The sequence below is a fragment of the Phyllostomus discolor genome, chromosome 6, assembly GCF_004126475.2.
Source record: "Phyllostomus discolor isolate MPI-MPIP mPhyDis1 chromosome 6, mPhyDis1.pri.v3, whole genome shotgun sequence".
NCBI classification, from domain to species: domain Eukaryota; kingdom Metazoa; phylum Chordata; class Mammalia; order Chiroptera; family Phyllostomidae; genus Phyllostomus; species Phyllostomus discolor.
The window spans coordinates 19,494,565-19,520,000 of NC_040908.2; positions in this window are offsets into that span (position 1 = coordinate 19,494,565).

Sequence of the window (25,436 nt, forward strand, 5' to 3'; positions counted from 1 at the left end):
GGAGCCACGCAGACCCCTGGCAGGGCCTGCTTTTTGGACTCAATTAAAAACAAGAAATCCTACAGGTTAGTTGGTAAATGTGTCCGAGCAACTTTCAAGCCCCAATCTGGCACATGTTGCCTTTAAAAGTCAATGAGGCCCAATAAGCATTGTGCTGTTTTCTTGGTGGTGGTAGGTGCCAGCCATCCCTTATCTCAGAGCTGATATATTGACCTGCACTGGAACTGTAGAAACTTGACTGAAGTTGCAGAACCCTGAATTATTGAGAGTATACTTTTTTATGCTTTTTTCCTTATGCGCTTCACCAGGTTGTCTAGGTAGCAATTGGAAACATTTTTTTCTTTTTGTAAAGGGCCAGATAGTAACATATTTTAGGCTTTGCAGAATATATAACATGATTACATCTTCTTTTTTTTTGTATTTTTACAATGATTTAAAAACGTGAAAAATCATTCTTGACTTATGCGCCACGTAAAAACAGGCTTCTGGTAGTTGGTTGGTCCCTGCTCTGGGGCAGAACCTCTCACACTGCCCGCACTGTGTATTCTTTTCTTTTAAAATTTCCAATCCATTTCAAGCCATTACTTTTGTAGATACAGGAAAAAAATAAAATTATGAAGGCATAGAAGATACAAGTTTAAATATTTAAATTTTAGCTTCAACAGATATAATTATGCTGCAAATTACTATAAACTTTCTAAATTCCTAGGCTAGCTCATTGCAAACTGGCAACAAACAGCTTTCACATCTTCAATGGTGTGCAGACAGCCCTTTGAATCCTACTGATGGAGGAGGGTCACCCTCACTTTCCGCTCACCAGGTCAGTTATTCGTGGCAGTGAGCTGTGGTCATGATCTGCGGAATGGGCGCATTCAAGTTCCCCATCGCATAGATTAAAACAGTAGGCTGGAAAGTGTGTATGTTCCTGAAAGAAGGCAGAGGACATGTATTGCTAGCCCTTTGTTTGTTAAGGAATAAAAAGAGAGAGAGAAAAAATCACCGGATTAGTAGCTGCGCACCAGGTACTCGGGGTTGTGTGGGTTTGCTGGAACAATAGCTGCCATGGGAGTCACCACTGGATTGATTTATAATAATCCGGTGTAATTCTCCAAGGTTCACCTGGATTCTGCATAGCCCAAATAGATGAGCTGATTTGGTATGTGTTAGGAATAACTTCCCCCACGTTTTTTAAGTCCTTGACAAATGGCACTAATAAGTCTCTGTGGTTCTTGCTAGTCTGTGTCGTGCACTCCCAGTATCTGGTGTTCTGGTGCCACTGGGGTCTTTGTAACATGGTTACCTTACATCTGGACCAGGGGGCAGGTCTCTGATTATCTCTGGAAATTCTGGAAGTCTGGTATTGACACTCAGGCAAGATACAGATGAGATAGCCTTGCTAGTGATTTCTAATGTGCTATTGAGAGTTCAAAATGTCCTTGGTGAAGGCCAGGGCCAGCTTTTTAACAGTTCTTAGGAATATGCAGACTGATGACTTACATGTAGTTTATTCAGTTGCATAGCCTGACTTTGGCTGTGTGGTGACTAGGGCACAGAAAACCCCTCTGGAAACTGTTGCCCAAGCTTTCCTGAAATTAAGAATCCTGAGACATATCCAGACCATTGTGGTGGCTCATAATACAGAAACGAGGCTCGCCCAGTGCAGCTGGGAAAGGAACCTGGCAAATGGACCCAGGAAATCTCTCAGGTCCCTGTTTTGTTCTTCTGCTGTGCCATATGCCTTTATAAATACTTTAGGTGAGTGCACCCTGAGGAATGTGGTGAGTTCTTTCAGTGTTCCAAACTTACGTAATTATTGTCTTTACATTTAATCAAGGGGAGAACTAATTCTAGGTTTTTATTAAGATTCTATTACCCTAGAAACTTTCCATGCCAACATCATATTAATCTGGGTTCAGCCAGGAAAACAGAGCCCTCCTGGGTAATATGGAAATGAAGGGGTTTAATGGAAGCGTTAGGGCTTCGTAAATACAGACGGATCTATGGGAATGATGGTGGGGGAGGGGCAGCCAGAAGGTTATAGTCACTGACCACCGCTGATGTGGGTGTTATTAAAAATTACCACCATTTTCAATAATTGTTGAGAAAATTCTCACCTCCAGGGAAAGCATAGCTATTTGTATACTTTTAATTTACAATGTTGATTACAAACTCTTAAATATTCAGGCATGTGTTATGTGGACCTTTATTTATAGTCTTCCCAGGGCTCCACAAACAGGGGCAGCCTGCTCTTTCTCATTCTGCTGTCTTGTGGTCTTCCCGGGCCACAGCCTCCGCTGTGCCCGACTCCGGGCTTACCTACCGTGTGTGGCTCGCCCATCACATCTGACCGGTTCAGTTTTCTCTTCAGTGTAATGGCAATTCGCTTTCATGCTTGTAGGGCATCTCCAGGGCTTCATATTTGCCCTAATGTTGAGCCTTAAAACACATGTTATTCTGTTTGTATTAACTCAATAGACTCTCATGTAGTACATTTATTATAGTATATTTGCACTGAATAAAATAATTCCTTGATAAAACTGGAGAGGGTTTTATGGTGTGCTTAATCCCATAGTTAAAATAACAATAATAATATACAGCCCTGGCTGGTGTAGCTCAGTGGATTGAGCGCGGGCTGCGAACCAAAGCATTGCAGGTTTGATTCCCAGTCAGGGCACATGCCTGGGTTGCAGGCCATGGCCCCCAACAACCGCACATTGATGTTTCTCTCTCTCTCTCTCTTTCTACCTCCCTTCCCTCTCTAAAAATAAATAAATAAAATCTTTTTAAAAACCTTTAAAATAAGAATAATAATATACAGCAATACAGATTGTGCGGGTTTTCTGGGTGTACGAGTTGAGCACTATCAAGACATAGCCTGGGGGTGATTTTGGGGTCTTCCCTGTCCCCCTCACTGTTCACTCAAAGATGTTTTCCTTTTATCTTATTTGTTTTTATTTCATGGCGATATTTTGTTTTCAAATAGCTTTCTTAAATTTAAAAAAAATGTTTAAAATCTAGTGATCTAAGCCAACTCCTTATTTTATATTTGAGGAAATTAGGGTCCATAGACATACACAAACTTGCAAATCACATCACATCATGAAAGAGTCACAAACCCGGGAGGGAAACCTAGGTCTCCAGCCCCTGACTATGCTCTTTCCAGTTTTTTAAACAAGTGTTCAGATCGCGGAGATCATGCGACCCCTTAAGTTCTTCCCAGAGAAACAGAAATGCTGATAGCTTGATTTCTTAAATGCAAATAGAAGTTCATGTGAATGAAATGATCTACACTATATTCTAGTACATATATGAATGGATGCTGATACCGGATATTTATCTCTCTGGGTCTCTCTCTTTCCCCTCCACCACCTTGCACTCATATGCACCCACATGCACATATAAGAAAAAATAACTTAGAGTTGAAAATATTTTATTTTTCCTATGTGACTGTTTCCCTCCAGTGGGGAAGATGGGATTTTCGTGGCAGGGCACCTAAGTGCCCCCGGAGAAGCACCACTGCTCGTGGGCGCAGATGCAGAATTTGAGAACCTGGTGTCATCTCGTTTCTATCTTTTACCTGTGTTTCCTACGGCTCTGATTTTCAGTCATAACTAATGTTTTACATGTTTAAAACTGGCATATAGTTTACACAATTAAAAATAATTATTTTATTTCCTCTCAGAAAGCTTGAGGGGAGTTTTGACATTTGGTTGGAGATTTAAAAGGCATTCTCAAACTGTTCTTTGAATGCATGTCTCCATGTTAGACCTTCAGTTGAAAAGTAATGCAGAGAGCATTATTCACGTGACCTGAAAACTTATGATTTTCCAAAAAATGTATGATGTAGTAAAAGTCTGTTTTTTTCTGATGAATCAGCACTTCTGCTAATCTAAAAAGAAGATTAATGCATCATGAATAGTTCAATTGTATGTTATAGGTTTGACATAAACATTAATAAACAGTTCCCAGAAGTTATCAAGATAAAAATGAACCCTTAGGTAGCTTGAATCAGGTGCTTTTAGACCAAATTAAAAAGTCTTCTCAGAGTCGAATCACTTAAGGGCTACTTTAGCAACTATTTCACTTTTGATTAGGGTGTTGCATGGCAGTAATCCCAGTGGGGAGACAGCCCATGATGTGGTTTGAGAGTTTCAGGATATCTTCTCATTTTGTACCTACAGTTTCTGAAATGTATTCAATGTTTCTTCTTTGCGGTTAAATCTAAATTTAATGCATGACAAAGCTGCTACTGAATGGTGGTTTGGCATCATAGGATATAATGACTGGTTCATTAGCCAGCAAATATTGAAAAAACTGATGCTGTGTGCTAGACATCCAGGCGGTGATCCTAGAGGTAGAGATGCGAGGGGTATGACTTTAGAAACCCTCGGGATCTAAGAATGTGTGATACAGTGGTTGAGAATATAAGTACAAGAGGGAATACTCATGACTATAGAGATGCCAACTTATAGCCAAAGCACTTGTCAGTTGACTAAAACCAAATAGGTGGCTAAGAAAGTTGTCTTTGTGGCCATTTGTTAAGAAAGTAACTTTTCTAGGCAGAAAAAAAAATTCATTTAGAAGCAACAGAAAATGATTCTTAGAAGAATCCTGGGAAGCTTTTATAACAGGACTTGATATACTATGGAAAGAAGTTAAATAGAACTGCTTGGACCTGGGTTGAGACCAAAATAATTTTATTTCCTTAGGCACCAAGGAAAGTAATTCTGGCTCAACATGGAAGGGAATTAAATGTGGAGAATGAGAATGAAGAGCAATGCTAGATGTTGACCTATGAGAAGATAAAATGAAAAGAACTCAAGATTTTAATTAATCCCTCAAAACCAAAGAAGATGAACATTTGGCATAGAAACTCAGTGTCTCTCATTTAACTTCAGAAATTCTGCCATGAGTAAATCATGGTGCTTTTCCTCACCAGGCCTGTTACACAACTTGGCATTTTCACATCTTCATCTCTTCCCAAGTCTTTATTCTGGGTAGACTTTCACACGGCTGTCTTTGCTGAGTATGAAGAGATTATAAAAAGTGACTTTCCTATGTGTCTGGGCCCTCTGTAGGTCCTCCTTGGGGAAGTGTCTGTTCAGGTCCTTTGTCCATTTTTTAATTGGGTTGCTTGTCTTCTTAGAGTGGAGTCGTGTGAGTTCTTTATATATTTTGGAGATTAAACCCTTGTCTGAGGTATCATTGGCCAATATGTTTTCCCATATGGTTGGTTCTCTTTTTATGTTAGTATTGTTTTCTTTAGCCATGCAGAAGTTTTTTATTTTGAGGAGATCCCATTTGTCTATTCTTTCCTTTATGTCCCTTGCTCTAGGAGACATATCAGTGAAAATGCTGCTATATGAAATATCTGAGATTTTCCTGCCTATATTCTCCTCTAGGACTTTAATGGTATCAGAGGCATATGAAAAGACACTCAGGATTGCTAGCTATCAGAGAGATGCAAATTAAAACCACAGTGAGATACCACCTCTCACTGGTCAGAGTGGCCATCATAAATAAAGCAACAAGTGTTGGAGAGGTTGTGGAGAAAAGGGAACCCTAGTGCACTGTTGGTGGGATTGCAAATTGGTGCAACCACTATGGAAAACAGTATGGAATTTCCTCAGAAAACTAAAAATGGATCTGCCTTTTGACTCGGCAATTACACTGCTAGGATCATATCCTAAGAATCCTGAAACACCAATCCAAAAGAACCTATGCACTCCATTGTTCATAGCAGCACAATTTACAATAGCCAAGTGCTGGAAGCAGCCTAGGTGCCCATCAGTAAATGAATGGATCAAAAAACTCTGGCACATTTACACAATGGAATTCTATGCAGCAGAAAGAAAGAAGATACACATGCTGCACCTTTGCAAAGATGCACCTTTGCAACAGCATGGATGGAACTGGAAAGCATTATGCTAAGTGAAATAAGCCAGGCAGTGAAAGGCAAATACCATATGATCTCACCTTTAACAGGAACCTAATCAACAAAACAAACAAACAAGCAAAATATAACCAAAGACACTGAAATAGAGAATAGGCTGACAGTGACCAGAGGGGGGAGGGGAGGGAATTTCAGGGGAAAAGGGTGAAGGGTTTGCAGGAAGAATTATAAAGGACACATGAACAATAACAATGGGGGGGGTGGAAACGGGAGGGAGGGGAGGAGGGCAGGGGGTTGGGCTGGGGTGGGGGGAAAAGGCGGAAAACTGTACTTGAACAACAATAAAAAAGTAGGAAATCTAAAAAAAAGTGACTTTCCTCATAGAGTCATCAGACTAAGCAAGGCAAATTATAGGAATCCAGTTAAATTTGAATTTTAGATAAAGTATCAATAACTTTTTTTATAGATGGATATTTCCCATGCAACATTTGGAAGCTACTTATTCTAAAAAAGTATTCTTTGTTTTTCTGAAATGCAAATTTAACTAGGTGCCTTATGTTTTATTTGTCAACTACAGTTCTTCAGCTCCTTTCTCCAAACAATATTGTCTCTATGTCTTCCTGCATTAGCTACTTTCATTTCTCTGTATATTTATGCCTTCTTTCTAGAGCAGATCCATTCATCCGCATTCTTGATTTCATTCACTCCTACTTTTTCTGGAAACTTACTCCCTCAGTCACTTTCTCCGTTTTGTATTTTAATTTCTGTCTCCTCTCTGATGATCTCCCCTTCTCTCCCTCCTGCCCTCTCCATTTGCTCCTTTCCCTTTGTGAATAAAGCATCTCTAAATGGATATAATTTTCCTTTCAAGTTTTTCTCCTTTGAACTACTTCTTTCAACTGCTCAGGTGCTCAAAAGAGAGATCCATCCCTACTGCCTTTTGCCTTCATAATACCATGTTTGGTATGATGATTTTCTATTAATGTGTCTGATTCTCTACAGAGAAATAACCCCAGCTGTGGAGCAAGCATTGCCCATGAGGCCGGTGTATTATCTAGAATGTTATTTCTCAAAGTGGCATTTTGAGGAAAGGCCAAATGATAACCAAGGAAGAAGGTGGAAAACAAACACTGAAACCCATGAAGACAGGTTGTAATAAAAATTGTTACCATTTACTGTAAACTTCTTAATCCAGATACTCTAGGTAATTTAGATTTTTAGTTTATTTGACCCTCATAACAATTATACGTAATTTTATTTATCCATGGTTCTCAGGTGAAATAGCTAAACTGTTTTTTTTTAACTGGGGTTAAAAAACAATACTTGCTCAAGATCACATGGCCACTAAGTGGTAGAGCAGGCAACTGAATCTACATTTTGACTCCAAAGCCCACAGGGTAGGACCAGGAATAACCATCACTTAAGTAAATTAAGCCAACAAATGCTCCCCAATCACTTGTGCCAGTTTCAGTTAGCCCTTGACGTGTATATTCTGTCATTAGTGTGATTAATATTTGTTCCAGTTATTAATTGAGTAAAACATGAGTGCTTAATTTTTAATGACATGATTGCTTGGGGGAAAGGTGGCTTGGATCAATGAAGACTAAAATTTCCATCTTATTCATTTTCCAGCCAACATTTTAAATTGCCTGTCTCTTAAATACTAACTTGGCCTACTGCACATACTTCTGAGTCTTCTTTAATTAACCAAGCTTCTGATTTGCCAAGCAGTTTAATGTATCATATCTATGTCCAAGTATAGGCTCAGGCATTAAGTAATAGAGCCATAAAATTGGAAAACGTGGATCCGAGCAGTGTTCTTGGTGGCCATACAGTGGATTTTCTACGTTCCTAGTGTTTTCACCTTCAAATTTAGTTTAATTGATTTCAGTCTCTTTCCCCTCCAATTCAACAAGTACCTATTAACTATGTGCATAGCCTATTTGGGTCTCCAGTTAACAAAATAATTAGGAAAGTCCTGGCTTTATAGTAATAGTTGGGGAAGTGAAATATATAATACTTCATTTGTGTATATATGTATTCATATATATACAAGTGAATGAAATATATATATTAAATATATTTAGTATAGTGTGTGTGTATGTGTGTGTGTGTGTGTGTGTGTGTGTGTGGTGTTGTTTCAGTGCTGAGAGCTTGAACCAAGATGGTAAGAGTGAGGCTGAAATACAAGGCTCCTATGTGGGAGACATCATTAGAAATTGGTAACTGGTTGAATAGGGTTGTCCAGACGGAGCTACATTGCATTAACACATAAAAGACAGAAGGAAAAGAGTGAAATAACATCAGCAACATAAAAAAAAAGAGTTTACGCAAGCAGTTCTTGACAAATTCAAACCTATCTTTCCCTCAACGTATTCAATTTTAAAGGCTCTTTTCAGAAATAAAATTTAAAATTGAACTTATTCTCTGTAACCCTCTTCCCTTTCTAGTTTCATCTTCTTCTCTTCTTCTGATTATTCCCAATCATTTTCACATCAGTTTGACTATAAAAGAAGAAAAGTGTCCAAAAATGACATAATGATTGAGTTAGGTAACATATCCTTATTATATTTTAAAATGTAACCAGAAGTTGATATTTAAAATGCAATGAGAAGTTGATATTTTACCTCTACTTAAAACAAACTCACACACAATTTTGGGGGGAAAATATTAGGGAGTTTTCCTTGCATGGGAGGGGCCCAGCTCTGCAAAGGAAGAGGCCCATGAAAAGAGCCAGAATGTGGCATTCAGAGCTCAGATTACTGCATGGCGGTCCCAGTTCCAACTGCATAACATTCAGTCCAGATTTGACAGACACAAAGTAAGTTTCGATAAACAAAAAAATACTGCCTTGTTTTTAATTGGTTTCACAATCTCTTTCCTTTCCAGTTCAGCAAATACTTATTAAATATTTTCTCTCTGCATAGCCTAATTGGTTTTATGGCAGATAAAATAATAGCAAATAATCCCCAGCGTTTTTGAGATTCCCCTGTCATCCAATTACAGAGGCATCTGTTCTTTTGGACGCCTTTGTAATTCATAGCTGGTGTTGGGAAAGTCTTCACTCATCTTGCAGCAATCTCTTTAATTGAGAACGGCAGAACTTTCCTGGGCTGAGGAAATGAATGGTACATTTTAATTTTTTTCCCTTGAAGTTCCTTCTTTTAGTCAATAATTCCTTAAGAGATGCAGATTTGACTAAGTTTATGTTGTGATTTTCCCATTCAGCATTATTAATTTGATTTCATAATGGGGTAGAGACATTGTGGCTCGCTCAGTTATAGCTCCAGTGCTAAGATATTGGACACATGCAAATTTTGCCATTAGCTTCCTTATTCTCTAACTGGCCTGTCTTTCCACTCAGCACACTAACTTGTAAACCAAAGGCAGGGATCCCAGGTAATGCTTGATTGTCTCCTTGTTATCAGACAGCGGTTTGTTCTCTGCAAGGGTATGGCAAGGGCAGTGGGTAGGTCAGCAAGGGCATTCGCACACTTCTGTCTGTGTACCATACCACAGGGGCTCCTCCTTTAGAGGCCAGAAGTATCTCACACACTGTACCATTTTTTGTGGGGGGTAATAGCTTTGTTGGAGATATAGTTCATACACCATACAATTCACCCATTTAAAGTGTACAATTCAATAGTTTTTAGTAGATTCAACCAGCTGTACAACTATCACTACAATCAACTTCAGAACACTTTCATCACCCCTAAAAAAGCCCTGTCCTCCTTAGCCGTCATCTCCTAACTCTTCCATCCACTCCAAACTTGGGTGACTGCTAATAAACTCTCTGTCTCAATAGATCATCCTATTCTGGTTATTTTTATATAAGTGAGATCCTATACTGTGTAGTCTTTTGTAACGAGCTTCTTTTATGCAGCATGTTTTCAAGGCTCATTCATGGACCAGTAGTATGGACCAGTATTTAATTACTTTTATGGCCAAATAACATTCCACTGTATGAATATGACACATTTTGTTTACCCATTTAATTTAGGAGAGTAGGAAAAAAAACATATTTTCTGTCCTCTACTTAAGCAAGCTGGGGTTTTAAGGTAAGATGGGGTAACATAATCAATTACTCTCACAAGCACACAAAAAGACAGATACAGTCAACACTGGATAATTTGAATATTCCTTCATCATCCAAAGCATGGTAATGTCAGCGGGGTAGCATAGGCCATAGTATGACTTTTCAGCCCCAGAGTTGTGACTGGCTTAGGTGTTTCCTCTGCAGCCCCTATAACCTGGTTGTTAAAAGCCCCAAGTCACCAGAGGTTTCCTGAAATCCTGATGGACATATAACCCGAGCAAAGAGAGGTGCCGTCTGTCAACACTTGTTTCAAATAGAGAGAACCACATAGCCACGAGATAAAATAACACAGAAAATCAGAAAGCCGGGACCCAGAAATAGTCTAGTTACACTCTCAGGGACTCGGAACTTCTCTAGCGGTGAGGGCAGATGCCCCCAAGCAGGCTAGGAGAGCGGCCTGGCACCAGGGCCGGTTGGACTTTTCCAGATGAAGGTCAGTTGGCTCCAATGGATACGTCTTAGAAGGACTTCTGGAAAACCATTAAAATGTAAACATTTGGGGTTGGGGTAGAGAATTATTATTATTTACTTATTTTATGATTGGAAGTTCATGCCTTTAGATCACCTTCACCAATTTTGCCCTAAATAGTGAAGGCTGTATATTCTTTTTAGTATCTCACCATCTGACAATAAATATTTGTTGATGAATATATAAAAATATACAAATACTCAAAAAAAATTTACTGTCCGAGGAAAATTTTCAAGATACGTCTATTAAGAAAGATGTAAATGTCTTAATTTTGTAAATAAGCATTATGTATATAGGTCTGCATGTACAGAAAAGGATTTATGTGTATCCACCAAGGTCTTATTTCTGTGAGGAAGAATGTGAGTGGCTTTAATTTTTTTCAACGTTCTTCACTGATGTTTATTATGCCATAAACAAAAATATTACTAAAATACAAATGAATAAACTGGAAAAGGTGGTATATTTGAAACGTGGGGACATTGTAAGGCCCTGAGTTGAGAGACTTGATATAGCAGACATGTGTCCAGGAAAGCCATTCTAAAACATACTGTATTTTGCCATGTAAAATATGCACATTTTTGCCCAAATTTTTGAGGGAAAAATAAGGATGAGCATTATACATGGGCAGCACCTGAAATACCTTATATCTGTTCTTGGGTTTCATAATTATTTGTTACGTAAAATTTCTTGTACCATAATATGTTCAAAAGTAACTGCTAAAATTCCTTTATAATACAAAAAACCCAAATATCTAAATATAAATAAATAAAAAGTGAATTAAAAAACTGAACCAAAAGACTTTTTCCTGAAAGTTTGGGCCAAAAATGTGAGTGCTCATTATACACGGGGGTGCATTGCACATGGCAAAGAGCGGTATATTGCTGAGCATGTACTTGTTGCAAGGGGCTAGAATGCAGGCTGAGGGGCCATGTTACATAGGTGCAATTGCCTACTCCTTTATAACATATTACTAGATCTCTACCAATTCATCCTCTTTCAGAGAGAGAAAATTTTGATAAAATTTTGATGCTTCTTAGTGCTTCTGTCATTTTTTTGTTTCACCTCTTCTATATCAGCAAAATGTTTCCCTCTGAGGCTTTTCTTTCATCCTGGACAAACAAAAAAAAAGTCACTCACAGTGAAGATCAGGTGAATAGGGAGGGTGGGACACAGAGGTCATGCTGTTTTTGGTCAAAAACTGCTGAACACTCAGCACAGTGTGGGCAGGTGTGCTTGTAAATCGTACATCATTAAATTGGCAAACACATTAAAAATCTTTAAAAAAATTCACTGAAGCCAAATGCAGCCTCTCACAATGACACCAGCTGATACAGTGGTACAGATGGGTTCCTAGAACACTGACCTAGCAGGGGAAGCTTATACTACATGGGTCTACCCTCCAGAAGATCATTATTTTGGGGGGCAATCCCCCCTCGTGTGTCTGAACTTTGAATATATCACTCATGCTTCAAATCTACTTCTTGTTTTTACCAGGTCTCAAATAAAAATAAAAACCCCATAGCCTTAACAACAGGTGAATTATTTTCACTTCTAAATATATCTATGTAAAAAAAAATTCACCGAACAATTAAGTTAGGTGTTATCAGCTAATTACACTGTGGACTTCAGACTGACGGATACCACAAAAAACATTGCACAGTCTAACAACCTGTGGATGAGAAACTTGTTTCAAACCAAGTGAGTTAACTTGAAAGGAATACTCCTTTAGCAAAAAAATGAATTCACATAATTTTGAACCTCCCTAATAAGCGAATGTGTTCCTTAGACTTCACTGTTTGGAGTTAGACTTGTTTCATCCCTGGCTGAATTGTTTAGACCCTGCACTTACGTGCTTCCATAAGGTCTGGAGTGAAAAGTACAGCACCCACGCATGTCTGCTTCAGGTCAGATGGTATTTCATTACTACAGTACCAGCCACAGCACCTGACGTGTCTCTAGTTTTCCAGGACATAGACTTTCCATAACTTGGGGGGAAGATTCCTTCTTGGTCTAAAATTCTCAGACACATACTTGTCTTTGAAAGTTACGCAGCCATCTCCTCTACCTGATATCGACTGTGTAACACTCCGTCCCTTACTCTGTAGCCTCATGGAGTCTTAGCCACTGGATTCTTGTCGATGAGTTGTCTACAGTTCTGGTATCTTTCCCACAAAGCTGCTGTTCTTCTGCCACTACTCTTCCTTCCTCCATTGATTTTTGTGTCTGCGTTTGAGGGGGTCTCCTCACTGAAAATAGAAAATTAGTTAATTTTTAGAAATAATGAAAATAAATCGATTAGATTCCTTGTTCCATGTTGACTACGAACCTAATGAAGCATTCAAAAGCCTGCCAAAAAATACGGGATGAGCCCTTGTCCCACAGACCTTGGAAGAGAGAAGTAACTTCCATTGGCAGTTGGAGCAGATGGCATCCTAAGCATGACAGATTTCCCAGCACTCTAAGTGGAATCAATATCCAGTAGCAAGAAGTAAATTAGCTGGCAGTGGGTGAGAAGTCAGCCTATTAGTGTGATTTAGGTATCAGTTGATTTGCATAGTTTTGCCATGATACTTTGTTTCAGTCCATTACTTTTGACCAGATCCAGTTGCAACCATCTCAAGGATTCTGTGAAGACTGGCTTACTGAAATAAACTTAAAACTGGATTGATTTTAAAAAGAAAGAGTGAAAAGAATCAAAGGGGCCAAGTACATCCCCGTGTTGGCTTTCTTCCTCTGTGGATGTTCAGACGAGGCTCTTTCACAGGCAGCGCTCTTCTGAGAAGCTGTGAAGTAGATGGGGGAGGATGAGGGAGTGTATGGAGAAGACACCAGTATTTACTGTGAGTTGACTTTATGCCTGTTGTTTTTCAACTGGAATGCTCTGAATTCTTATCACATGGGTGGTAAGTGGTAAGGCCTAGCCTCAAATCCATGTTTGGCTGGGTCTGTGTCATGCTTTTTAACCCTTTCAGCTGCTACATTGTGCTGATGCTTGATCTTTCTTTAACATTTAGCTCTTTTCTTCACCTCCGTATCTTGCGTAAGTCCATTCTTAAAAGCTTTTCTCCCCGGGAATGCCTTTATGTTCTCAACCTGGGTTGCACCAATTCAATATAGGGTCAATTGCATTTTAATTAGGAAACCCAATAACTTAATCCAAAGAAATAAATGCCTGATCATGAATTATCAGGCATCTATTCATTTTCACACTAACGCAAGAACTAACTTACGCACTGAATACATAGCATGTATCACATATATTCTGCTAGGTCCTGGGGAACTAATAGTGAGCAACAAATGATGCAGCCCTTATTTTTGTAGAACATAGGGGCAGACCAACATTCATCAAATAGTCACATAATTACATGCAAAAATCCGAATGTGAAGAGTGATATGAAGGAGAATTAAAAGATACCTGTCATGTTGAAGGCTTCAGTCACAGGTTGAGTTCACGGTGTGTGGGAGGGAAGGAACTGGAGCAGGAGAGGTCAGAGGGAGGAGTTGGGCTGCGGTGCAAGGGCATCGAAGGCTTCAGCTGATGCATGCTGGGAACACTGACGCTAGGATGACCCTTCAGAGTTGCCTAAAGTCGGGAGGAGGGGCCAGGTTGTCATATCCCATATCAATCAGTCATTGGGTTTGTGCTGGGTTGGGAGAGGTGTTTTGAGGACAGAGTAGAATGTGTGACAATGGATACAACTTTTTCCTGAATACCCGCCTTCGTCTTAGGTGGGAAAGAGGGAGATAGGCTGGTTGCTATGGGGCCATGAGGACTGCAGTAAACTTTTATTTTCAGTGGAAGTAGTCTAGGCATAGTCCTGATGAGAAGGAGAGATTTTATGGGATGTTGTTTGGGGAGATGCCTCCAGGCAGAGGCACAGATGTCTCACCACAAGAACAACAGATGATTAAGCCCTGTCGTGTTCCTTGATTTGGGAAGAAGTAAGCATGGTTCACAGACTCAAAACTTTAAACTCTTCACTTACAGATTTCACTTCCAACCTTTTAAAAAATATTTACTAGGAGACCTACCTCAGCCAAGTGAAGTGATAAAGGTCACATGCTGGGCACGAGATGAAAGAGGGCAATGAGTTTGGCACAGCCCACTGGGAGTGATTATTTTAGCATCTAGAATGATTTCTCACAATCACATTAAAGCATGTGGCTGTTGATTGACCCAGGACTAGAATGTGTGCCTCCATTGCAAGTGTTGGGAATTTGCCTTGTATGATTAGAACTAGGAGGTACAGCTGGCTGTTCCCAAGAAGGAATGACCCAAGATGTGAGGGGCTGGTGACGGCATGGGGGAACATCGGCTGTGATGCTTCATGGCTCAGCTAATCAATGGTCTGCTGATACCTGGAGTTGGGAGGGGGGAATATAAAATTTAAACTTTTTATGACACTTAATATTCTAGATGTGTTGCTGTACCATTTCATCAGAAGGGATTTTTCTACTTCCACTTTCAATCTGGGTGGCTAATTCTATCGTTCTGACCGAAACACATTTATAAGAAAGACCTGTACGTTCATTCATTCAAGTAATATTTTTAAAATATCCATTGTGAGCCTTGGCTGGCATAGCTCAGTGGATTGAGCGCGGGCTGCAAACCAAAGTATCGCAGGTTCAATTCCCAGCCAGGGCACATGCCTGGGTTGCAGGCCATGGCCCCCAGCAACCACACATTGATGTTTCTCTCTCTCTCTCTCTTTCTCCCTCCCTTCCCTCTCTAAAAATAAATAAATAACTCTTTAAAAAATAAAATAAAATATCCATTGTGAGATTGGCACTATGCTAGTAGCAGAGCACATGTGTAGAAAAAAAGAATTCAGAGCAGTCTTGCAGGGGAAGAGATGATGTTACATAAAAGTAATAACTAATGCTTACATATTATTATAAATATTTTTACTGGGAAGAGATGCCGTAGCAAAGAATAATAGAAAAGGAGGCAGATGGTTGGTGAGAACCCATGTTCGGCAGAGGAGACCTGTCCGAGGAGTTGAGACTGGGACCGAGACCTCAGGGTCAGTGTGAGCCAGCTAGAGGGAGGGGGAAGGAGCATTCCAAGCAGAGGAAATGACATGAATCAGGAATCCTGAGTCAGGAAAGGGCTTAGTGGATGCAGGGACTGGAAGATGCCCAGGAAGACTGGAAAGATTGCAGAAGGAAGGAGTGGTATTTTTGGGATCCATTGTCAGCCACATGGAGAGAAACATGAATTTTATTTTCAGTGTGATGGGAAACTGCCAGAGAGTTTAAGAGGAAGAGCCTCATGATCTGACCCATACTGTAAAGTTATCTTCTGGCTGACTTATGAAGAAGAATTATGGTAAGGTGAGGAGTAGAAGCATTAGTTTCTATTAAGAAATAATTATGATATGGTGGGAAAAGAAAACAGAAAAAGATGAGAAAATAAGCCCTGGCTGGTGTAGCTCAGTGGGTTGAGCACAAGCTGCGAACCAAAGTGTCTCCCTCCCTTCCCTCTCTAAAAATAAATAAAAATAAAATCTTAAAAAAGATGAGAAAATATTCATGAATCAAATATAGAATGTTGTGGAAAGAAATAAATCCTGGATGAGTCCCAGATTTCTGCGTTGAGAACCTGAATGGACTATGTATGGTACCATGTGCTAAGAAGGGGAAGAAGGTATAGAAAGAGAGATTCAGGGATGGAGGGGCTTCTAGGGACTCAATTGTGGGCACGCTACGTTTAAGACGCCTATGAGCCATCAAAATGGGTATTTCAGGTAAGTGATGGGACATGTGTATGTTTAAAGATGGGGCCAATGATCTGTGTAGCAGGAATACATTTTGGAGTTGATGACACATAAATGATAAAGGATAAGATCATTTAGGCAAGAAAATAACCAGGGAAAAGGAAAGCAAGCCCTTTACAGAGTCCGGAGGAACTTCAAAATTTAGATTCTAGGTGAATGAAAAAAAAAGATCTTGTGGCTGAAGCAAGAATTCACCTGACAGGGTGACATAATATCCAACTACATTTTCAGGTGACATTGAGGAATACAAAATAACAGTTTCATTTATAAAGCACTTACTGTGCCAGCCATTCTTACAAAGGCTCTGCCGACATCACACGTTTAATTCTCCTAACAATCTAGTGTGGCAGGCACTGCTGTCATTGCCCTGTTTTATAGGGAGAACCTGAGGCTCGGAGAGGGTATCAGCCCTGCCCCAAGGTCACACACGCAGGAAAGCCTCAAAGCCAAGCAATCAGACTCCAGAGCCTGCACGTTGCTATGATGCCATTTTACCTCCTAAAGTACTCTTCACATACAGGAGAGGGTGCTATCCTAAATGGAAAGTGTTATGGATTCAGGCTAAGTTCAAAGGTGCTCGTGACTTACCCCTAAGTCTGCCTTGGCCCTGCTTGTCCTGATGAGTGAGATACAATTCCCCCTGTGGGGAAAAAGTCGGAATGCACAAGTGTGGTGGAAAGATGAAGTCTCACAGCATTATCTGTTCTTCTTCTGATAATTTTATGACCAGTGCCCAGGACTGCAGTCCTGGTGACGGAGAGGGGCAGACTCACCCCAAAATGGGCCAGTTCCTCTATGCTCTCTCCGAGGCAACGGGAGCCCAAGGTACATGGCTTAGAGAGCACGTGCAACCAAGGGTCACGCAGAGGACTGCGTCTCCTCATTCCTGGGGAGGTTCCAGTGTGGTTTCCTGGCCTGGGAATCTCAGCCCCACCCTGGAGGGCCCAGGACACGGTGGCTGTGCCAGAGGTGAAGGCGTTCAGGCCTGGCATGCTTCGGAAGTTTAGAGGTGGCAGGTCATGGAGACAGCTGCTTTCCTGATGGCAGTCTATGTTTTGTAGCAGCTTCATGGGATCTCTGCCAGCCTCATCTCATTTTTGGGGAAACCTCATCATGGATTTTCAGGATTGGCAGGTGATTTGGGAAATGGAACTAGGGAGAGGGAAAATTATGTATAAACCATGAGTGTCAACTATTAATTTTTTTCTTGGTTCCAAATTCACCCTTTGTGTCTGATGCTGGTCAGGGAGGGAGGGACTCTGGAACCACATGTTAGCCTCTGGCTGGCACCTTGCTAGGTTCTGCTAATAAGAGACACTAGAGGGAGACGCAAAGCTTATGGAGAGTAGAAACTTGCTCTTTTGTGTGTGTTTCCCACAGACTCCCTGTCTGCTTGCTGTTCTTGGAGGTGTTGCCCCAGCCTCCACTGTTCATCCCGCAACAGCAGGACCTTCCTGTAGCAGCAGCTAAATTGAGTTAGAAATTTCTGAGCATTTGGAGAATAAGCTTCTTCGCCCCATTGAGCCAGAGTGCCTCCTGTAAAACCTGGACCCCAGTTTCACGGGGCCTTCCTCCAAGCTCACATGCCCACTCCCTAGCCCTCCACCCTGTACCAGCAGACCTCCTCAGATATCTGAGCTTCAGCTTCATAGTATTCCTCTGTAAGTTTTAGTACTTTCCACTGTTTCTCTTTGCTCCCTCCCTGTTGGAATGACAGCCACCTATTGCAGGCAGTACCCTTATTGTCCTGTAGAAATCTCTTCTTGTCCTCCCCGTTACCTAGCTAATAGCTGTTTACCCAGTTAACACACCATTACATGAAATGCCCTCTGTTTAGATAACCCGACCCTGATGTGTGTTTACAGGAGCATGTAAAACACCTGGGCAGGAGGACACTGCCAGAAATGCTTGTGTATGGAATGCCATTATCGTAACCCCAGAGCTGACTTCCTGTTTGATATGTCCAACACACCTGTCTTAATTTGTGCACCATGGAACCGGGCTCCCTGCTCTGAGCAAACCTATTGGAGGAGTTATTTTTCCACGGGAAAACATGGACAATTAAAACCACCTAATGGAGGTGTCTAAAGTACACACTGGGTTCTCTTTGGGCTACTTTGTACTTCTTAGGTGGCATTTGCTTACAAAACAGAAGACTGAAAGCCAGGTGACCTTTATCTAATCTTGGTTCTATTGTTAGCTGGACATGTGACCCTTAACAGGTTACATTAACTTTTTTACATCTCAGATTCCTTTTCCTGATGTAAAAGTGTGAGGAGAAAATTTTGATGGTTTCATATAGGTCTAACATTGTATGATTGCTTTCTCAGTAATTGCAGAAATATTCAAGAAGTGTGTTTGAGGAGACAGTTGTTGATGAATGACTCATTCGTTTTCCATTGCTGTGTAACGAGCACCCCCTAAAAGCAATACCCATTTATGACTTCACAGGTTCTGGGGTCAGGAGTCCAGGCACAGTTGGTCGTGTGTCCTCTGGTTTGGTCAGGAACTTGCCAGGCCACAGTCAAGGTATCCGTGCTATCGGGGTCTCTCCTGACACTCCAAGTCCTCTTCCAAGGTCACTGGCTGTTGGGAGCATTCAGCTCCTCGCGGCTCCGGGACTCCAGTCAGTCTCAGATTGTAGCAGCTGCCTGCCATCCCCTGCTACTAGGCATTTTCCACAACACGAGTTTGCTTCTCTCCTGGTGGGGTGATCTCTTTTACTCCCAATCTCTTCCTTCGGGAAGGATCCAGTCCCTTCTATGGGCTCACCTACTTATGTCAGGCCTACCCAGGAAACTCTCTTTTTATTAACTCATTGTCTACTTATTTCTTACCTTAATTACACCTGCAAAATCCCTCTACCTTTGTTATATGATATAACCTAGTCATGGGAGTGAAACTGATCATGTTCGTAGTCAATATCTGAGAGAAGGAGATTACACTGAGAGTGGGCAAGGGGAGAGAACCCTGGGGACTACCTTAGAAGTCTGCCTGCCATAGGATTGGAGTTACCTACCAAAAAGGGGTAACTTCAGCCTCCTGAGTGCACAGGATCACCATGGTTAATTTGAATGTCTCTCATTTGATAGATAGACTGGAAGCTAAGTCAATCCAAGTGACCTTCTTTTCACCCTCCTCCAAAGTAGACCACAGCTGCTCTGGAACTGACCTACAAGACCACACGCTGAGCAGTTGCTTTGGCAACCGACACGTATTCTGTCCCATTTGAGCCCTAGTTAAAGTGGTTTCTGCAACAGCATTGCTAAGCAGAGTTGAAACTAAAATGCTGCAGCATGCCAAAGTCCCAGACATGCAGACACTCAAAGCCAGTGACCATCTGAAGAGCCAGCACAAGCCTTTGTATTGTACTAAATACATGTTCACAGTATAGACTCACTATGATTAGTGGTTCAAAGGCATGCATGCTTTCTATCACCATTACTGGTTTACTAACCTGATTTTATCTATCTATCTATCTATCTATCTATCTATCTATCAGGCTATATATATATATATATATATATATATATATTAGGTATTCAGCAGATATTGTTTATAAAGTCAGGTATTCAGCAGATATTCATTAATGTTGCCCTTTCAAATGGCTATTTATTATGTATCTGAAACTGTGTATACAAAGTTTGAATTTCCATGACCCCAAGCTCCTCCAAACCTGTTTTTAAGCACTGTATTAAAGGTATAAAAACATTACATTCTTTTTTTGTGCAGCTAATTATATTCTGACTAACGTGACCCCTGCACTCTTGGAAATCATGCATATTTTTTTAAGCAGCAGGTTCTATGATTAATTATTCACTGTAGTATTCACAAGAGTGAACAACTTACTTTTAGTCACACAGAAAAAAAAAATGTCCAGCAGCTCTGCAGTGAATCGCCGAGTGCGTTTCACTCTCAGGGTGCATATGAGTTGTCCCTGGCACAGAAAGATACAAGAAAATCTTTGTTATCCTTTGAGGCTCCTGTGCCTGCTCCCTGCTCTTGTCAGCCCAGCTCCCCCGGGGCCGTATTTGCTACACTGCGCTCCACAGAGTAGTAGTTCTTTCTGGTTAATGACTGCCCCTGACAAAAGGGATTCCTACCGCCCCAAACTGGTAAGTTAGCACATTTTGCCCTCCCATGGAAGAATCACAGTTTACCTTAGCAGTTGAAAATGTCTAAGCATTCACAAAGACAGGCACTTAACCCAGAATTTCCTGAGTGGATTTGACCGCAGACACTAATTCCCCCGCTCAGGGACTCCACGGATCACCTGCTAGTATCCAAGAAAGTAACGTGCCTGGGAGGCACGTGGAGGCGCACTGTCCAGGCGGACAAAGCACTTGACAGCAAAGGCTGTGTTAGAGCCCTCTAGGCCCAGTCCTATCGGGAGTGGGTCTGGTGGGGAATGAACATTGAGTGAGCACGTGTTATTTATAAGGCACTGCATGAGATATCTTTTTAATCTTAATTACCCCCATAAAGCAGGTAAACTGCTATTTTACAGTTGCGGATACTGGAGTTCAAGGCAGTCATATTCATAGGCACCCAGCTACCCTGTCCAACCCTGGGCTCTGGGAGAGAATTCACCTGCACTTTCCTGTATAGAAACCTGAAAACCAAAACTGCTGACAACACACTTGGTGTTTTTCACTTAAAATGTACAACTTTCATGAAAGGGCTCTAGAGTGGTCCTTGGTAGAACATTAGGAGTCCGTTTATGTCTCTGCATGAGGCTTTGAATGTCCTATGTGGGCAGAGACGCAGGAGTGTTGCTGTTGTTCGGGGGTGCTGAGGTTGGGGTGCGGATGCGGTGCACCAGCTGGACCAGGCATCAGACCTGAGTACCATCGGCCTCCTGGGATGAGATGTCCACTCCCTGTTCCCGAAAGATGTGGGTCCCAGGAGTTGCTAGGGCTCTGACTCTCTCACTTAGCTCCTGGCTGAACATGTGCCTTCTTGTAGGATTTTGATTGAATTTGTGCCAACTTAAATTTTCTCTATACAGAAAAAGTAAGTAATCGACCTTTGCCACATGCATCAGCAATAGTGGATAAATACTTCAAGGGTTTGCCCTGCATGTAGAACAATATACAAAAATAAGGCCCTGGGGGGAAAACCCTTATAGCTAGCTAACTGAGGACTCCAGTGTATACTGGTATTCTGTATTTTGAGGACTGTCGTCTTAGTAGTGTATCTTAGAACTTTTTTAGAAATATCACTCTTGTATTATAACCTGCTGGAGTGATTTTGAACAATGGTGTTAAAAGGTGGTTTGTTGAAAATCAGGGTTTTATTCATTTTGCTGATATGTCTAAAAATTGAACAATAAGAAGATGAGGGTGCATTTATTTTTTCCATGAGTGTGATGTATTCAGTTGTTCCACATCCCAAGGGTTTCTCAGTTTCAACCGTCATGCAAGGCATTTAATGAAGATGAACTTTAAAACAGCGCACTGTGGCATTAGCCAAATGCTAGTACAATAGAAAGTGATTATGAGTACTTTAGCTGAATTATTTGCAACCAAAGTCGCCCCAGACACAAGCTCATTGAGCATTTACTTTCTTTAGGCAAATGCCTCTGCTACCTTGTCACTGAGTGACCTTGCACCTGAACTTCACACTAATCCATGCTGCTCCAGCCAGCTCTGTAGACAGCCACCTGGAGAAGGAAAATCTTGCAGAAAACAATCCATGGCGCTCTGGACATTCTTCCCATCGAGCAGAAATGTATACTATATTAGGATATTTATATTTGTGTATATACTGAAATCATATACATGAAGGCTGTGTTAGTTTCTATGAAGACTTGTGGCTTTGGGAATCAATTTGTTTTGGTCGCCTAGGTGACAGACTCTATGAGTTTTCTCCCATGTTATAATGAGGTATGAGTGTATCTATGGATATGGTTCAGTGAGTGGTTCTCATTCATTGTCCCTCATTAAAATTCCCTGGGAATGTATAAAGGAGAGAAAGAAGCCTGGTATTAAGAGAACAATTAAATCAGAATGTCTGGGGCGGAGGTGGGATGATGGTGTAGTTATTTACTTCACTATTTATTTATTTTTTAACTTTTTAGTATGGAAAACTTTTGACATTTAAGTAGTGGAAAAATAATGTAATGGACCCAAAAGACATTGGAATGATGCCCCAGCTCCCACCGACTCTTTGCCAAACTTGTTTCAGCTCCACCCCAATCAGCCCCACGCTCACTGCCTCCTTCTCCTGGGTTATTTGGACAGAAGTTTCGATTAGCATATAACTTTTTTTTTTAAAGATTTTATTTATTTATTTTTTTTAGATAGGGGAGGGAGAGAGAGAGAGAGAGGGAGAGAAACATCAATGTGTGGTTGCTGGGGGTTATGGCCTGCAACCCAGGAATGTACCCTGGCTGGGAATCGAACCTGGGACACTTTGGTTCCCAGCCCGCGCTCAATCCACTGAACTACGCCAGCCAGGGCGATTAGCATATAACTTTTATTGTACATATTCTAGTATGTATGTATGTGACCAAAAGAAGACATGAAAAAATCAATCATAATACCATCAGAACAGTAAAAGCTTAACTTCATTCCTTTAAATAATCAAATATCCTGTAAATGGTCACACTTCCCCAATTGTCTCATATTTTTAATATATAGTTTGTTGGCTCAACACCAGATTCAAATAAGGGAAATTCATTGAGATTCATCCATGAGTCTTTTACATCTCTTCCCATCTGAAGATTATCTCCATCTTTTTTCTTTCCTGCAATTGAAACCAAAGACTAGGGCATTTGTACTGGGGAGTTTTCCAAAAAGTTGTGAGGGATTGAATTTCTGTGATGTCATTTAATGCATTCTTCTTTTCTCCATATCTCCTTTAAATTTGTAGATAAAGCTATAAGACTGATGGAATTTAGGTTGGATAACTTTGGAAAGGCTAATTTGTAGATGTTGTTGGGTGCATTTATCATTAGGCAAAGCATTTCTGTGTTTTTTTTCTTTCCATGATATTAACTGCCTATGATGATCAATGCTTAGATTCATTTATTTAAAATTAAGGTTTGCAAAATGGTGATATTTGAATTCAATTATTCTTCCTTGCCTACTGGCTGGAATAGTTCTATAATGAGAAGCTTTCCCTGATCAGCCATTTGATTACACTGAAATACCATTTGTACTGTGAAGAAAAATGTTTTGATTATTTCCCTTTATTTATCAGCTTTAAGATAATGAGGTGGTTCCCTAACTCATTCTAATAAGGTGCATTTATGGTATTACTGTGAATGTGTGAATTTAAAAATATTTGATGTATTTTAATTACTCACAATTATTTTCTTTATGCTTGAATTTTCTTAATAATGGCCAGAGCAGCCTCTTCATTTTGCATGCAGAGACCCTCGGGCACAATCATGTCAGTCTCTAATAGCATTCTTACTTTTTGGTAGAAAAGCTCATCTCAGACACTCTTGGTAACAGTCATTTCTCCAAACAGTCCTTGTTTCTTTACAGAGAAACGTATTAAGAGACAGAAATTTGACTGCTAGGCATGTTCATTGTTACTCCATTGTTCATTTCCTGGGCCTTTCCAATAGATAGAGCCAGGGAAAATGTATATACTTTAAAATTCAGGAGTACAGTATTGTTTTTTTAAATTTCATCACTTTTACAGCTGAATTTCCTTTTTCCATGCCAATAACCCCAGTTCTAATTACACTAATATCAACACTCATTTATTTACCCTTATGGCACATTGTGTTTCTTGAAAATGGCCACAAAAATGTTGCCAATCCCTTGTGTGCTCCCAGAACCTTGTCGCTTCTCATCAGGAGGAGTCTGTTTTCCTTCTATCAAAACTGGGCAGGCCTTTGTGTCCATCTCAACAACTAGAATAAGACAGAAATGACATTGCATGATGCTGGGAGGCAGGTTCTAAGAGGTCTTAAAAGCTTCTGTTGAAATTCCTATCAGGATGCTCACCCTTGGAACCAGCACCATATTGTAAAGAATCACAAGTTCCAGACAGAAGTCACCTGTTGGTGTTCTGGCCAATACTACCAGGCATGGTCTCAGCCAACAGACAGCAGCGCCCCCGGACCTGTGACGGAGCCCGCAGATGGTTCCATTCCCCCAACTGCCATGGATTGGAGCAGTGATCAGTCATTGCTCATCAAAAGCTGCCTCGATGCTCAATTCAGGAGCAAAATATTTACATGACATTTTGTTTTTATGAAAGTACCCGTGCCTTGTTACTTTTAAGTACAACCCTTTATCTTTTTGAAATAGTTTGATGGGGGTATAATTGACATATAAAAATGTGATGCGGACCCCGGCTCCTGGGATCCGCCACATTGTGGATGAGGTGTGAGACATTCACACGGACTACCGAGTCCTGTGGAGGAAAAGGGGTGGCATGGCTTCTCTCTCAAAAGGAGAAAAAGCCTTGGCCCTTGCCTTGACCGGCCTTTATTTCTTTTCTGGGCACATTCCATGATGGTCCGCATTTACTGTGCCCAGGTTTGCTTTAGGTGGTTACCTTTTACAGAAAACAAAGGAAAGGATGCTGCTAATCACATCACAGAAGAAGGATATTTACAAATGCAAAGGGAAAAGTGGTTGAACTGGTTACACTCATCCATGGAAGGTTTAGTGTGGATTTTAGAAAGTCACAATAAGCACTTGCTGTCTTAATTCAGGGTGAGGGAGTTTTAGCAAAAGCAAGTCTCATAGCAGTGTATGTACAATGCAGGCCTGATTCCCCATGGGAGAACCTATCTGTGGATGTGGGTCCTGTGTAACTTCGAGTGGGAGCTAGGCCCATGCCACGCAGAATGATCTCCTATAAAAATGTATATGTATGATTAAAGTGTTCAATTCAGTATGTTTTGGCATAGGCATACACTGTGGACCTGTCGGCACAATCGCTAGAATGGGCCTATCTACCACCCTAGGACTTTCCTTTTGTCCCATTGTGATCCATGTAACTCCTCCCCGCTGCCCCTCCCTGCCCCCACCCCTCTGTCTCCAGACAGCCACTCATTGGCTCCCTGTTATTAGACATTAGTTGACTTTTATATTAATTGAATCATACATTCTGTATTCCTTTTTTCCTAATGTCTTTCCCTCACTAAGATTGGAATAAGATCTTATTTCAAGATTCATCCATATTGTAGTGTCTACCAATACTTCATTCCTTCTTATTCCTTTCTTTCTGGCTACT